Below are 18222 nucleotides of genomic sequence, written 5' to 3'. Positions count from 1 at the left end.
TTTCCATTCTAGAATTCATCGGGGGGGTTACTCAGATCCAGATTCATTGCGGAGAAGAAACTAGCGTCAGTGGGCGTGGTGTAGCGTTTGGCTGGAGCAAGGAGTTTGGGTAGCCAAGCAAGCAACCTGTAGGGTGTATGTGGATTGTTTAGACCTGCAGACAGGACAGGTCTCAGGTCTCATGGCATCCACTTTGTTCATCTTTTTTTTTTACGCTAAACAACAAGAGCTGATAATGCTACTGAACAGACATGAACCATATGCCTGTAGTGTTAAGAGTCCTGATACATATTGAGCCAAAGCGTCCCAGTTTCTGTTCCGAGAGCACCGTCTCTTTAGCAGTAGCACAATCAGGATTCCCCAGATTAGAAGATGACAGCACACAGCAGGGTGGTGGAGACGCTGGTGATGATGCTGACCCTCATAGAGGGTAGTGGGAGATGGGCAGGGCTTCTTGACGGCTGGATGAAAGGGGGTCTGAGTTACCGCAGTAGCTGGAGGACATGGAAGCTGTAGAGATATCAACGATGGGGAAAATCCGATCAGTGCGCATTGGCACTCATACAAGATAACTATCGGACACACAATTGTACCAAAAATAACCGCTAAAGAACAGTATTTCTTAACTGTTTTTTTATCCAGGACCAGCAGGCTATGGTTGCTTATTTGAAACTCTTGGAAAACAGAAAGGAAAACGCCGGACACTGCTGCTCATGCTCCCAGGTGATGTTTATTTATAACAACGTTTCGACCCTTAGGTTTTCATCAGACATTCATATCCCAGGTGGGGGTGGAAGGTCCTATATATAGGGGCAGTACTCAGTGACATCACTTCCTGAAACATGAGGTAAAAATGTGGGCTTCCGGCGCCGACAGAGATGGCCGACCTCGCTTCGCGATCCTAGGAAACTATGCAGTATTTTGTTTTTTTACGTGTTATTTCTTACATTGGTACCCCAGGTAATCTTAGGTTTCATTACATACAGTCGGGAAGAACTACTGAATATAAGAGCAACGTCAACTCACCATCATTACGACCAGGAATATGATTTTTGCGAAGCGGATCCTGTGTTCTGCCTTCCACCCAGGACAACGGAATGGATCCCAGCCAGCGACCCAAAACAACGACGTCGTAAAAGAGGCAAACGAAGCGGTCTTCTGGTCAGGCTCCGGAGACGGGCACATCGCGCACCACTCACCAATGTCCAGTCTCTTGAAAACAGGGTTGATGAAATCCGAGCAAGGGTAGCATTCCAGAGAGACATCAGAGACTGTAACGTTCTTCGCTTCACGGAAACATGGCTTACTCGAGAGACGCTAACGGAGTCATTGCAGCCAGCTGGTTTTCTTCACACATCGCGCCGACAAACAACCATCTTTCTGGTAAGAAGAGGGGCGGGGGTAAGCCTTATGATTAACGAGACGTGGTGTGATCATAACAACATACAGGAACTCAAGTCCTTCTGTTCACCTGACTTAGAATTCCTCACAATCAAATGCATTATCTACCAAGGGAATTCTCTTTGATTATAATCACAGCCGTATATATTCACCCCCAAGCAGACACATCGATGGCCCTGAACAAACTTTATTTGACTCTTTGCAAAATGGAAACCACATATCCTGAGGCTGCATTCATTGTAGCTACGGATTTTAACAAGGCTAATCTGAAAACAAGACTCCCTAAATTGTATCAGCACATGTATTTGCGCAACCAGGGCTAGAAAAACCTTGGATCATTGCTATTCTAACTTCCCAGACGCATATAAGGCCATCCCCCGCCCTCCTTTCGGAAAAGCTGACCACGACTCCATTTTGTTGCTCCCTGCCTACAGACAGAAAATAAAACAAGAATCTCCCGGGCTCAGGTCTGTTCAATGCTGGTCCGACTAATCTGATTCCACGGTTCAAGACTGCTTCGATCACGTGGACTGGGATATATTCCGCATTGCGTCCATACTCCCCTCCTGCGTCCATCCATAGTTTCCTAGGAACGCGAAGCGAGGCGGCCATCTCTGTCGGCGGCGGAAGTTATTTAACCACAATGTCTCTCACGCTTGGGGGTCTTTTGAGAGAGAGAGAGAGTAAATAAATAAATTCACATAAGAAAGGAGAAATACTCCAGATATAACAGACTGACCCTAGCCCCTCGACACATAAACTACTGCAGCATGACTCCTGAAGGCTGAGACAGGAGGGGTCGGAAGACACTGTGGCCCCATCCGACGATACCCCTGGACAGGGCAAAACAGGTAGGATATAAACCCACCCCATTTGCCAAAGCACAGCCCCCACATCACTAGAGGGATATCTTCAACCGCCAACATATGACTGTTACTGTTAGTTTTATTAGTACATTGTAAATCAAATATACAGACGATTTAAAATTTTCACCATCGGGAATAGTAAAGGTCGAAACCGATCTGTTAAAATCAATAAATGACAAACAGGGCATACTTCAACTCTTTTATATCCTTACTGACTAGTTCAAGGCAGGCCTCGAGATGAGTGACGAAAAAGCTGCGACATTGTAGAAAGACACAAGCTAAAAGTGACCGTCAAAAAGATTGAAACCTAAGTTAATGAACTTAAAAAGGAGAAAACCGTTCTGAGAAAAGCCTTACTTGACATACAGACTAGATCCATGAGAGATGGTCTGTTACTTACAGGTATCCAAGAGAAAGGACACGTTCCTGGATGTGTAGTTAGAGAGTTCCTCTTCACAGCGCTTCAGATTCCATGCGAAGCTATGGATAAAATTCCAACTCGAACGTGTACACCGCTTTGGACAGAGAATGCGCAGGTATGAACGCCCAATCTTCGCCAAATTTGCGTTCATTAAACAAAAAATAAAGGTTAAAAGCCTGGGTAAAATACTTGCTGGCATGAATGACCAGTTTCCAAAGGAAATTGCAGAACGGCGCAAAGTTCTGTATCCAACCTTCAAGGAAAGTTGATTGAAAGGGAAACGCGTAGCTCTCATCGTCGATAAACTGTAAATTGATAACCAATTGTTCAGAGACACAAAGACTACTCCATGGCTATCCTAAAAATTACAAAGTTCTCATAGAGGAGGCAAATAATGAAACACACAATTCTAGCCATGTTATGGATTGTAATAATACAACAAAAAATATAACTTTTCTATCTACAATATAACGAATTGGAACACAAAAGCACTAATTCAACATGGTGGAGATAGACACAGAAGGCACAGTATTTGGTTGTGTATGGATGTATTGAGATGGATGGTGTGGTGTGTGTTTTTTGGTGTTTGGGAAAGTGTGCCGTTAAGTGAGTGAGAAAGGAAATGGTTGCATATCCCAGAACCAATGTATGTCTGTGAGCAGGGGGATTGTGAGAGAGCTTTCAACTTTGTGCAGATGAGGAATAAACATTTTATAATGAATTATACATCATATTTATTTGTCCTATCATGGTGGAACAGCATTTAAAAAATAAATGATACATCTAAATTACTTATTTATGGTCCCATATTGATGGAACAGTCCACAACCCTATATTCTAGACACCCACCTGAACGACCCAGATACTAAGGAGAAGTCCCTATCTATTTTATGGGCCTGTTGTAAGTGGCCTGTATGCAGCCAAAATGCGGTCAGAGACCTTCTAGAGCAGCACCGCCCCCTCAAGATTCTGAGTCTGCCTCGCAGGGTTGGTACTGCAAAGCCAGAGCCCCCTGATGGAAGAGAATATACAAGGAAATCCTCAAAGCTGCTAATGAGAACCTTGACGACCTTGTACCTAGCCGGTGGGGTGCCCCCAACCAGGCAGTGGCAGTGCTAGCAACACTAGCTGCGGTAACCCATGGGGAGGGGGGTCCCACCGACATTCAGAGAGGGGGCATATTATTGTGGCCGTGGTGGCACACAATTAAACGTCTGACTGCACGGAGATGCTTGGGAACATTGTCACAACGGGGGACTATGTGTGGATGTTTCAGGGGAAGGGGGTATACCTCCATCACCTAGGACGTGACAATTATTAATCAAATCTGCCCATTTTTTGCTTAGTTTTGCAGGCCTTCTCATACAGCTGCAACTGTATATGCATTTGTAAATCAAGACCTTTCTTGAGTTGGGCTCCGGGATGGTGCAACTGTTGAGAATCTGAGTCTATGGTTGTTGTGGGGGAAAGGGATTGAGTGTGCATGAGTGTGTGTGTGTGTATCCCACAACTGTTGCAAGGGAGTAAAAGATGTTGAGGACAATATAGGATGAAATCACAATAATTGTTTGCTAAAATAATATTTGCTTGCCATAATGTAATTTTGGTAATGGCGAGACTGGTGAGAGGTAAAAATCCTGCTCTTTGATTTGTCTACTGACAAGTCATGCAAGTAATGAAAATACAGGGAAATCCCAGCATATGGTTGGTACACATGCAGACATGTAGGGAAAAACACTAGCCTATAGATCATTAAACTAAAATATATTCAGAAATGTATATAAAAGAGGTTCAAATTAAAATACAAAGGAATCAAACTAAGTGCTGAAAATTCACACAGACAGACATGCACTCAAAAATATCACATCAGCTACAACAAGCCTCCAAGATGTTTTTGAAATAAAGCTACATGGAATTGATTGGTGGGTGCAGAAGAGTGAACTCCACACCAGTGAAATAACAAATTCCCCAACAACTTGAATTCGCATCGCTTTACTTCATGTTCTGGTGGTTTGGGCCCAAAGAATAAATGGAGTATTCCTCCAAGTATTCTTGTACTAGATCCCGCTTGTCCTTTCACTGTTCTCACTGTTGGAGTCTGCCCCGTAACAGTTTGCCGTATCACAATTCAAACCACCAAGTAGCTTACTCTAATTTATTAGAGCCTAGCCTGTATTATTTCTTGTCGACAGATATGTTTCTCGAAGCCTGATATGCACTTCATGGGACGCTCCAATTTACAAGGACCACACGAGCGTGCATACGGAATCACGCAAGAATGGATGTTGATGCATGACATCATCCGTGTGTAAGCATCCAATCAATCCATGTGAAGAGAGGTCGACATCAAAGTTTATTTGTCAAGTGCGCTGAATACAACAGGAGTAGACCTTACAGTGAAATGCTGAATACAACAGGAGTAGACCTTACAGTGAAATGCTGAATACAACAGGAGTAGACCTTACAGTGAAATGCTGAATACAACAGGAGTAGACCTTACAGTGAAATGCTGAATACAACAGGAGTAGACCTTACAGTGAAATGCTGAATACAACAGGAGTAGACCTTACAGTGAAATGCTGAATACAACAGGAGAAGACCTTACAGTGAAATGCTGAATACAACAGGAGTAGACCTTACAGTGAAATGCTTACTTTCAGGCTCTAACCAATAGTGCAACAAATGTATTAGGTGAACAATAGGTAGGTAAAGAAATAATACAACAGTAAAAAGACAGTAAAAAGACAGTAAAAAGACAGTAAAAAGACAGGCTATATACAGTAGTAAGGCAATAAAGGTAGTGAGGCTACATACAGACACCGGTTAGCAGTGGTTGGTTGGCCCAATTGAGGTAGTATGTACATGAATGTATAGTTAAAGTAATTATGCATATATGATAAACAGAGAGTAGCAGCAGCATAAAAAGATGGGTTGGGGAGGCACACATCTGGGTAATCCAGGTAGCCATTTGATTACCTATTCAGGAGATTTATGGCTTGGGGGTAAAAACTGTTGAGAAGCCTTTTTGTCATAGACTTGGCACTCCGGTACCGCTTGCCATGTGGTAGTAAAGAGAACAGTCTTCTATGACTGGACTTGCTGGGGTCTTTGACAATTCTTAGGGCATAGGGTGATCAGGCCTACCAATGTTTTGTTGTCTGCAAACTTAATGATGGTGTTGGAGTCATGCCTGGCCATGCAGTCGTGGGTGAACAGGAAGTACAGGAGGAGACTGAGCACGCACCCCTGGGAAGCTCCAGTGTTGAGGATCAGCGTAGCAGATGTGCTGCTACCTACCCTCACCACCTGGGGGGCGGCCCGTCAGGAAGTCCAGGATCCAGTTGCAGAGGGACGTGTTTAGTCCCAGGATCCTTAGCTTAGTGATGAGCTTTGAGGGCACTATGGTGTTGAACGCTGAGCTGTAGTCAATGAATAGCATTCTCACGTTAGTGTTCCTTTTGTCCAGGTGGGATAGGGCAGTGTGGAGTGCAATAGAGATTGCATCATCTGTGGATCTGTTTGGGCGGTATGTAAATTGGAGTGGGTCTTGGGTTTCTGGGATAATGATGTTGATGTGAGCCATTACCAACTTTTCAAAGCACTTCATGGATATAGACGTGTCTGTAGTCATTTAGGCAGGTTGCCTTTATGTTCTTAGGCACATGGACTCTGGTGGTCTGCTTGAAACATGTTGGTATTACAGACTTAATCAGGGGCATGTTAAAATGTCAGTGAAGACACCTGCCAGTTAGTCAGCACATGCTCGGAGCACACGTCCTGGTAATCCGTCTGGCCCCACAGCCTTGTGTATGTTGACCTGTTTAAAGGTCTTACTCACGTCAGCTACTGAGAGCGTGATCACACAGTCGTCCGGAACAGCTGATGCTCTTATGCATGTCTCAGTGTTGCTTGCCTCGAAGAGAGCATAGAAGTGATTTAGCTCATCTGGTAGGCTCTTTTCACTGGGCAGCTCACGGCTGTGTTTCCCTTTGTAGTCTGTAATAGTTTGCAAGCTCTGCCAAATAAGACAAGTGTCGGAGCCGGTGTAGTATGATTCAATCTTAGCCCTGTATTGACGCTTGCCTGTTTGATGGTTCGTCGCAGGGCATAGCAGGATTTCTTGTAAGCTTCTGGGATAGAGTCCCTCATCTTGAAAGCGGCAGCTCTACCCTTTAGCTCAGTGCGAATGTTGCCTGTAATCCATGGCTTCTGGTTGGGGTATGTACGTACAGTCACTGTGGGGACGACGTCCTCGTTGGACTTATTAATAAAGCCAGTGACAGATGTGGTGTACTCCTCAATGCCATCGGAAGAATCCCGGAACATGTTCCAGTCTGTGATAGCAAAACAGTCCTGTAGTTTAGCATCTGCTTCATCTGACCACTTCTTTATAGACCGAGTCACTGGTGCTTCCTGCTTTAATTTTTGCTTGTAAGCAAGAATCAGAAGGATAGAGTTGTGGTCGGATTTACCAAATTGGGGGCGAGGGAGAGCTTTGTACTCGTCTCTGTGTGTGGAGTACAGGTGATCTAGAATTTTTTTCCCCTCTGGTTGCACATTTAACATGTTGATGGAAATTAAAGTCCCCGGCCACTCGGAGCGCCGCCTCTGGGTAAGTGGTTTCCTGTTTGCGTATTTCCTTATACAGCTGACTGGGTGCAGTCTTAGTGCCAGCATCTGTCTGTGGTGGTAAATAAACAGCCACAAAAAGTATAGCTGAAACTCTCTAGGCAAGTAGTGTGGCCTGCAATTTATCCCAATATACTCTACTTCAGGCGAGCAAAATCTAGAGACTTCCTTAGATTTCGTGCACCAGCTGTTGTTTACAAATATGCACAGACCGCCTTACCGGAGTGTGCTGTTCTATCTTGCCGGTGCAGCGTTTATATCTAGTAGAATATCCATGTCGTCATTTGTCATTCAGCCACGATTCCGTGAAACATAGGATATTACAGTTTTGGAGGAAAAAGGGGTAGGCTTGTAAGCCGAAGAACACCATCCCAACTGTGAAGCACGGGAGTGGCAGCATCATGTTGTGGGGGTGCTTTGCTTCAGGAGGGACTGGTGCACTTCACAAAATAGATGGCATCATGAGGTAGGAAAATGATGTGGATATATTGAAGCAACATCTCAAGACATCAGTCAGGAAGTTAAAGCTTGGTTGCAAATGGGTCTTCCAAATGGACAATGACTCCAAGGATACTTCCAAAGTTGTGGGAAAATGGCTTAAGGACAACAAAGTCAACGTATTGACCTCGCCTTCTAACCTAACAATTCCCCGACTACCTTATACACACAAGTGTAAAGGGATAAAGAATATGTACATCAAGATATATGAATGAGTGATGGTACAGAACGGCATAGGCAAGATGCAGTAGATGGTATCGAGTACAGTATATACATATGAGATTAGTAATGTATGTATGGTATGTAAACATAAAGTGGCATAGTTTAAAGTGGCTAGTGATACATGTATTACATAAAGATGGCAAGATGCAGTAGATGATATAGAGTACAGTATATACATATACTCATATGAGGTGAGTAATGTAGGGTATGTGAACATTATATTAAGTGGCATTGTGGCTAGTGATACATTTTTTACATCAATTTCCATTATTAAAGTGGCTGGAGTTGAGTCAGTATGTTGGCAGCAGCCACTCAATGTTAGTGGTGGCTGTTTAACAGTCTGATGGCCTTGAAATAGAAGCTGTTTTTCAGTCTCTCGGTCCCAGCTTTGACGCACCTGTACTGACCTCGCCTTCTGGATGATAGCGGGGTGAACAGGCAGTGGCTCGGATGGTTGTTGTCCTTGATGATCTTTATGGATTTCCTGTGACATCGGGTGGTGTAGGTGTCCTGGAGGGCAGGTTGTTTGCCCCCGGTGATGCGTTGTGCAGACCTCACTACCCTCTGGAGAGCCTTACGGTTGTGGGCGGAGCAGTTGCTGTACCAGGCGGTGATACAGCCCGACAGGATGCTCTCAATTGTGCATCTGTAGAAGGTTGTGAGTGCTTTTGGTGACAAGCCAAATTTCTTCAGCCTCCTGAGGTTGAAGAGGTGTTTGTTGGACGTTGGTGAAGAAGCTTCTGCTATCTCCGGCCTGCTAACTTTATGAACGCTGTGTCTCCCGCTTGCTAGCGTAGTAACGACTACCTAACAGCTTCCCGGTTTCATCTATTGCTGTTCACTGGACCCTATGATCACTTAGCTACATAGCTGATGCCTGCTGGACTGATCATTAATCACGGTACTCCATTTTGTTTATTTTGTTTATCTGTTGGCCCCAGCCTCGAACTCAGGCCCTGTGTGTAGTTAACTGACCCTCTCTGCCCATTCATCACCATTTTACCTGTTGTTGTCTTAGCTGAGTAGTTGTTGTTGTCTTACCCATTGTTGTCTTAGCTAGCTCTCCAAATCAACACCTGTGATTGCTTTATGCCTCGATTTATGTCTCTCTATAATGTAAATATGCCTTGTATACAGTTGTTTTGGGTAGTTATCAGTTCTATTTTACTGTGGAGCCTCTAGCCCAACTCAAAACGCCTCAGATACCTCTTTTGTCCCACCTCCCACACATGCGGTGACCTCACCTCGCATAACTAGTGCCTCCAGAGATGCAACCTCTCTTATCGTCACTCAATGCCTAGGTTTTACCTCCACTGTACACGCACCCTACCATACCCCTGTCTGTACATTATGCCTTGAATCTATTCTACCACACCAAGAAATCTGCTCCTTTTATCCTCTGTCCGGAACACACTAGATGACCAGTTTGGATAGCCTTTAGCCGTACCCTCATCCTACTCCCCCTCTGTTTCTCGGGTGATGTAGAGGTTAACCCAGGCCCTGTGTGTTTCCAGGCGCTCTCATTTGTTGACTTCTGTAGCCTGTAAAAGCCTGGTTTAGGAAGGCCACCAAAGATTCTGAGATTTCTATCCCCAACAACAACATTTTCTGTCAAGATAGAGCTGCCAAAGGGGGAGGAGTTGCAGAGATAGCCTGCAAAGTTCTGTCATACTTTTCAGGTCTATGTCCAAACAGTTCAAGCTTCTAATTTAAAAAATGTATCTCTCTAGAAAAAGTCTCTCACTGTTGCCGCCTGTTATAGACCCCCCTCAGCTCCCAGCTGTGCCCTGGACACCATATGTGAATTGATTGCCCCCCATCTATCTTCAGAGTTCGTTCTGTTAGTTGACCTAAACTGGGATATGCTTAACACCCCGGCAGTCATACAATCTAAGCTAGATGCCCTCAATCTCACACAAATCATCAAGGAACCCACCAGCTACAACCCTAAATCCGTAAACATGGGCACCCTCATAGACATTATCCTGACCAACTTGCCCTCCAAATACACCTACGCTGTTTTCAATCAGGATCTCAGCCATCACTGCCTCATTGCCTGTATCCGCTATGGGTCCGCGGTCAAACGACCACCCCTCAGCACTGTCAAACGCTCCCTAAAACACTTCTGCGAGCAGGCCTTACCAATCGACCTGGCCCGGGTATCCTGGAAGGATATTGACCTCATCCCGTCAGTCGAGGATGCCTGGTCATTCTTTAAAAGTAATTTCCTCACCATCTTAGATAAGCATGCCACATTCAAAAAATGCAGAACTAAGAACAGATATAGCCCTTGGTTCATTCCAGACCTGACTGCCCTTGACCAGCACAAAAACATCCAGTGGCGGACTGCAATAGCATCGAATAGCCCCCCCGATATGCAACTGTTCAGGGAAGTCAGGAACCAATACATGCAGTCAGTCAGGAAAGCAAAGGCTAGCTTTTTCAAGCAGAAATTTTCATCCTGTAGCTCTAACTCCGAAAGTTCTGGGACACTGTAAAGTCCATGGAAAATAAGAGCACCTCCTCCCAGCTGCCCACTGCACTGTCACCACCAATAATACCACGATAATCGAGAATTTCAATAAGCATTTCTCTACGTCTGGCCATGCTTTCCTCCTGGCTACCCCAACCCCGGCCAACAACTCCGCACCCCCAGCAGCTACTTACTCAAGCCTCCGCAGCTTCTCCTTCACCCAAATCCAGATAGCAGATGTTCTCAAGTAGCTGCAAAACCTGGACCCGTACAAATCAGCTGGGCTAGACAATCTGGACCCTCTCTTTCTAAAATATTCCGCCGCCATTGTTGCTACCCCTATTACTAGTCTGTTCAACCTCTCTTTCGTATTGTCCGAGATTCATAAAGATTGGAAAGATGCCGCGGTCATCCCCCTCTTCAAAGGGGTGACACTCTAGACCCAAACTGCTACAGACCTATATCCATCCTGCCCTGCCTTTCTAAAGTCTTCGAAAGCCAAGTTAACAAACAGATCACTGATCATTTCGAATCCCACTGTACCTTCTCCGCTGTGCAATCCGGTTTCCGAGCTGGTCACGGGTGCACCTCAGCCACACTCAAGGTCCTAAACGATATCATAACCGCCATCGATAAAAGAAAGAACTGTGCAGCCGTCTTCATCGACCTGGCCAAGGCTTTTGACTCTGTCAATCACTGTATTCTTATCGGCAGAATCAACAGCCTTGGTTTCTCAAATGACTGCCTCGCCTGGTTCACCAACTACTTCTCAGAGTTCAGTGTGTCAAATCAGAGGGCCTGTTGTCCGGACCTCTGGCAGTCTCTATGGAGGTACCAGACGGTTCAATTCTCGGGCCGACTCTTTTCTCTGTATATATCAATGATGTCGCTCTTGCTGCTGGTGATTCCTTGATCCACCTCTACGCAGACGACACCATTCTGTATACATCTGGCCCTTCTTTGGACACTGTATTAACGAACCTCCAAATGAGTTTCAATGCCATACAACACTCACTTCCTCCGTGACCTCCAACTGTTCTTAAATGCTAGTAAAACTAAATGCATGCTCTTCAACCGATCGCTGCCCGCACCCACCCGCCCGACTAGCATCACTACTCTGGACGGTTCTGACTTAGAATATGTGGACAACTACAAATACCTAGGTGTCTGGCTAGACTGTAAACTCTCCTTCCAGACTCATATTAAGCATCTCCAATCCAAAATGAAATCTAGAATCTGCTTCCTATTTCGCAACAAAGCCTCCTTCACTCATGTTGCCAAACATACCCTCATAAAACTGAGTATCCTACCGATCCTCGACTTTGGCGATGTCATTTACAAAATAGCCTCCATCACTCAAACTGGATGCAGTCTATCACAGTGCCATCTCTTTTGTCACTAAAGCCCCATATACCACCCACCACTCTGACCTGTATGCTGTCGTCGGCTGGCCCTCGCTACACATTCGTCGCCAGACCCACTGACTCCAGGTCATCTATAAGTCTCTGCTTGGTAAAGCTCCACCTTATCTCAGCTCACTGGACACCATAACAACACCCACCAGTATCACGCGCTCCAGCAGGTATATCTCACTGGTCATCCCCAAAGCCAACACCTCCTTTCTTCCAGTTCTCTGCTGCCAATGACTGGAACGAATTGCAAAAATCGCTGAAGTTTAAGACTTATATCTCCCTCACTAACTTTAAGCATCAGCTATCTGAGCAGCTTGCTGATTGCTGCAGCTGTGCACAGCCCATCTGTAAATATCCCACCCAATCTACCTACCTCATCCCCATATTGTTTTCTATTTACTTGTTTTGCTCTTTTGCACACCAGTATTTCTACTTGCACATTATAATCTGCACATCTATCACTCCAGTGTTAATTTGCTAAATTGTAATTACTTCGCTACTGGCCTATTTATTGCCTTACCTCCTTACTCCATTTTCACACACTGTATATAGATTTTTCTATTGTGTTATTGACTGTACTTTTGTTTATCCCAAGTGTAAATCGGTGTTGTTGTTTTTTTGTCGCACTGCTTTGCTTTATCTTGGCCAGGTCGCAGTTGTAAATAAGAACTTGTTTTCAACTGGCCTACCTGGTTAAATAAAGGTGAAATTAAAAAAAATTGGTTGAGACGCGCTCTAAGCCATACAAAGAACCAGTTAAGCATGGGTAGACCTATGACCCAAAAATGGGCATCTTGTTTTCTGTTCCATCTGAGAAATCCCTGCGCATCCATTGTCTCAAGCCAGCCAATTCACTAGCTGGACCGCCACTGTAAAAAGCATCTAGACATTATTTCCCCTTGCTTATAGCCCAACGTTTGGTTTGCCTAACGGGGATTTGTACAAACGTTGAGGTCTCTCTCGAAATTTGCTAAATTGTTTCAATACTGAAATTGGATCCCCACCATTTTTATTTGATTTATTAGGATCCCCATTAGCCGACACCAATGGCGCCAGCTACTTTTACTGGGGTCCGACATTACAGACAAAATACTTTTTGATTTACATACATTTAAAAACATTAACACGTAGTGTGTGTGTGTTCATCTATCACTTACACAACATGTCAGTACATAAACACAACAAGTAGGTCACATGAGGGAGAGGCATTGTGCTGTGAGGTGTTGCTTTATTTGTTTTTTTAAGCCAGGTTTGCTGTTTACATGCGCTATATAAAATGGAAGGGAGTTCAATGCACTCATGGCTCTGTATAATACTGTACGTTTCCTTGTTCTGGACCTGGAGACTGTGAAAAGACCCCTGGTGGCATGTCTGTTGGGGTAAGTGTGTGTGTTAGTTACGTAAGTTGACTATGCAAACCATTTGTAATTTCCAACACTTTGTTCCGTCTAAAAACAAAAAGTGACGCAGTCTGTGTTTCCTCAACATTATATTTCATTATTCTATGGTTTTACTTGAGATAGCTAGAAGGTTAAAACCATAATGGTCTGAGTACATTGTTCATGCTGTTACGGAGTAATGAGTGTGTCTTACATTTACATTACATTTACATTTAAGTCATTTAGCACACGCTCTTATCCAGAGCGACTTACAAATTGGTGAATTCACCTTCTGACGTCTTGTGGTTGAGAAAATAATAATTCATTTTTACCAAGTGACGTAGTAATTGTCTCACATTATGAGTCAGTTTTTTACTTATGTTTCAACTTCATAACAGCTATTTTCACTTTAAATAGATGTAATTGTGTTTGTATCTTTTTAAAGGAAGAAAATATTCTCACCATTTGCCTTTTAATCAAAATATTGGTACATAATTGATAGTGATGTGATATTCAACTTGTGTATTCATGTTTATGTTGTATGTGTATGTGGTACGCATTGGTGATGTTCAGCTATATTGCTTACAGTATATTGTATATTTGGAAAGCTTTCTATCTAAATAAATCAAAGACAAGTTCAGACAGGAAACCAGAGTATTTGTTTCAGCTGATCTTGAACCAATTAGATTCACTCTACCGTAATATGGCAGTTTATTTCATCAACCAGGTAATGCACATTCATTCCATGATGGCTGCTGTGTGCAAGCTATGCACTGGTGTTCTTGGTGACATGCTATTCTGTAACATGCGGTACTCGCCCTGCATGTCTGCTTTCTGACCACCCATCCCAGACTCCCCTGTTTGGGCACTGCTTTAGTTCCAGTCAGGGGGATTGGTATAGCATACCTTTTTCACTCTTTATTATTGTTATTATTATGTTATCATTATGCATGCTCTGGCAGTGAGCTACCCCAAAAGAGCAGAGCCTAATGCCAAGAGTAACATATTGAATGCATTTTAATATTTTCAACTAAATGTCCAATTTATATGTCAATATCCATGAGCAGCATCATTAAATCGTTTTTTCGACATTCTGTATTATACAATCATATCCAAATTCATAACCATAAGTCAAGTACTCTATTAAAGTCACACAGACACATATCCTGTAAGCCAGACCTCCGTGTGCTGCTGGTGACAGGTGGCTTCTGATGTGGTGACAGCAGACCCATATGAAACTATACCCAAAACCTCAGGGTGTCTTTTACACGCCCATCATTTTCAGAAACCAACCACAGTGAGTGAATAACTGTTAAGGGAATTTTTTTAATCAATAATGACTAATTATGTATACATTTCAATCAGGACTGACTAATCAGAATACTATTATGTTAGTGTATAGATGTATGAATTTTCTTTTAATCCTAGTACTGAATTTAATGTGTGTAATTATAATCAAGAATTAGAACATTGACTGTCTGTTCCTTGGTAGAAATGAATGAACTTATCGTCAGACTGGCTAGAATGCTTATCTAGACAGGAAGACCTTGGCTCGATCATAAATTGTCTATATTGGGGATAGACGATGTGGGAAGGCTTGAGAACTATACTGCCATTGTATCGGAGTGGAGAAGAGACGGGACAGTTCGAAAACTAATGACGTCATTTTCAGTTTATAACCTGTGGTAATTGTATCGTGTTCAGTACTCTCGAGAATAAACGCTAATGATTGATTTTGAGACTGGTCTCTGTCCATTTTATGCAAATAAGGGTCTTACAAATTCTTAGGAGTGGGCAGAGTGTTTAATTGAATTGGTTAAATAAAACATAAAGGAATTTAATTCCTGTAACAATTGGTCCTTCGAGCCGGATCTAAATACTCGTCTCTGCCATCTAAAGGTAGTATGCCGAAAATTGTGCACGAGCGGGTCTAGTCCCGTTATTTTAAGACCTGGTTTCTGAATTGAGGTTAAAGACCAGGCCGGTATACACCCCAGACCGACAGGGACGGTGACTAGATTCCAACAAACGGTTTCCCCCCCCGGCTTTTCCCAGTCGGCGACAAGGTCAGTAGCCTATATTCTCGATTCTGTGGGGAATGATTTAAGTTAACTTTGATTTGATGTTCTAAAAGATTTAGAATTTATCAAGAATAGGAGCTTTGCTATTCCAAACAGATCCATTGGGTTGTGTATGACTGATATACACTGGGTTTTGTATATACACTGGTAGGTTCGCGACAACCTGAGGTTCCGTGCACACCATAAATAAACTAGCTTGATAGATCCGGGTGCCTTGGAGGCCAGAGTGGTTATTAGGATGGGACATGCAGTGCAAATGAGGAGGAGAGGGAAGCCAAAATCTCGAGGAATGGGATAAAAGCCAAATCTATAGACAAGAGGTTCCAGGAGAGAAGGAAGCCTAACATAGCGAAGAGAGACAAGATATTGGTGTACTTTAAAAGTCCTATGAGGTAACATGAAATAGGAGGTTAACTAGGGATTTACGACCCCTGGGTAATAGCTTATAGCTGTAAGGGTGAGACGTGGTATCTGGTCGAGAGTCAACGCTATAGACAACGTTTCCACAAAGGAAAAAACGAAGGAGAGAACTAGGTAATGGTAAACAGTACATACATAGATCATATAAATACATTCACATAGATAGTAAGTACGAACATTGCTGCTAGGAGCGGCAAGGATTTATTAAACATTGGTCGTAAATCCTCAAAGGGGGTCCCGAAATTAACGGGAGATGAGAAATATATGCAGGAAGAAGATAAGAGGAACACCTATTTCAGCCAGACATGGAGGAGTATGTAAGAATTTGATGAACGTTTAAATAAAGAAAAACTGGAATTAATAATTAAACAAATAAATAGGGTTAGTGGAGACAAGGCAGATAAACAACGGGCAGAGGGGCTAAATACATTACATTTTTACATTACATTTAAGTCATTTAGCAGACGCTCTTATCCAGAGCGACTTACAAATTGGTGAATTCACCTTCTGACATCCAGTGGAACAGCCACTTTACAATAGTGCATCTAAATCATTTAAGGGGGGGGGGTGAGAAGGATTACTTTATCCTATCCTAGGTATTCCTTGAAGAGGTGGGGTTTCAGGTGTCTCCGGAAGGTGGTGATTGACTCCGCTGTCCTGGCGTCGTGAGGGAGTTTGTTCCACCATTGGGGGGCCAGAGCAGCGAACAGTTTTGACTGGGCTGAGCGGGAACTGTACTTCCTCAGTGGTAGGGAGGCGAGCAGGCCAGAGGTGGATGAATGGCTAGAATACTTAGGAGTGACAGAGGGTTTAATTGAAATGGTTAAATAAAACATAAAGGAATTTCATTCCTGTAACAATAACTCAACGACCAAACACACAAAGCACACCCTGCATTGAATATGAGTATGGAGCACAGGCTGTATCCCTATTCTCACTCACTACTACTTTGTCTTTGTGTAAAGACTCTCACTCTTAATCAGAATGCTCAAGGCCTAAGTGGTACTCTCTTGTGATTTAAAAATGTTTTATAACTCATAGTTATAATAGTATAGTATTCCTCTGGAGATCCAGAGGAACACGTTGTGATCCTCCAGAGGCGGCTGAGGAAGTCCTAACGGCGTTCTTTTTCTTCTTTGGCTATTTGCCTCCAGCTCCGTCCTCCAAAAATAATTAAATATAGTTGAGTATTGCAACAATTTGCAATGTTGATGTACTTACTGTACAGTTGTGGCCAAAAGTTTTGAGAATGACACAAAAGTCTGCTGCTTCAGTGTCTTTAGATATTTTTGTCAGATGTTACTATGGAATACTGAAGTATAATTGCAGGTATTTCATAAGTGTCAAAGGCTTTTATTGACAATTACATGAAGTTGATGCAAAGAGTCAATATTTGCATTGTTGACCCTTCTTTTTCAAGACCTCTGCAATCTGCCCTGGCATGCTGTCAATGAACTTCTGGGCCACATCCTGACTGATTGTCACGACTTCCGCCAAAGTTGGTGCCTCTCCTTGTTCGGGCAGCGTTCGTTCAGCGTTTTACTCAGTTCAGTGTCCTGCACCTGACTCTGTTCTCACCTATGCATAACTAACACTTGACACTGATGGCAGCCCATTCTTGCATAATCAATGCTTGGAGTTTGTCAGAATTTGTGTGTTTTTGTTTGTCCACCCGCCTCTTGAGGATGGACAATCAATGGGATTAAGGTCTGGGGAGTTTCCTGGCCATGAACCCAAAATATCGATGTTTTGTTCCCCGAGCCACTTAGTTATCACTTTTGCCTTATGGCAAGGTGCTCCATCATGCTGGAAAAGGCAGAAAACTGTTCCTGGATGGTTGGGAGAAGTTGCTCTTGGAGGATGTGTTGGTACCATTCTTTATTCATGGCTGAGTTCTTAGGCAAAATTGTGGGTGAGCCCACTCCCTTGGCTGAGAAGCAACCCCACACATTAATGGTCTCAGGATGCTTTACTGTTGGCATGACACAGGACTGATGGTAGCGATCACCTTGTCTTCTCCGGACAAGCTTTTTTCCAGATGCCCTAATCAATCGGAAAGGGGATTCATCCGAGAAAATGACTTTACCCCAATCCTCAGCAGTCCAATCCCTGTACCTTTTGCAGAATATCAGTCTGTCCCTGATGTTTTTCCTGGAGAGAAGTGAAGAAGTAGCCCTTTCCTTTCTGAGTGTCAAGCCAAGTGTACTTTTTTGTTTGGTGCGCGCGACCTGGAACTCACCCCACTTTCATTTTATCCGCTATTGAACACAGTATATTCGTCTTAAATTTGATTGATTATTTACGTTTTAAAATACCTAAAGCTGGATTAGGAAAGTTGTTTGAAATGTTTGGGCCAAGTTTACAGGTAACTTATTAGATACTTTGTAATCATGTTGGGCGAGTTGGAACCGATGTTTTTC

The sequence above is a fragment of the Oncorhynchus masou genome, chromosome 4, assembly GCF_036934945.1.
Source record: "Oncorhynchus masou masou isolate Uvic2021 chromosome 4, UVic_Omas_1.1, whole genome shotgun sequence".
Taxonomy (NCBI): domain Eukaryota; kingdom Metazoa; phylum Chordata; class Actinopteri; order Salmoniformes; family Salmonidae; genus Oncorhynchus; species Oncorhynchus masou.
Note: the sequence above shows the minus strand (reverse complement) of the source record.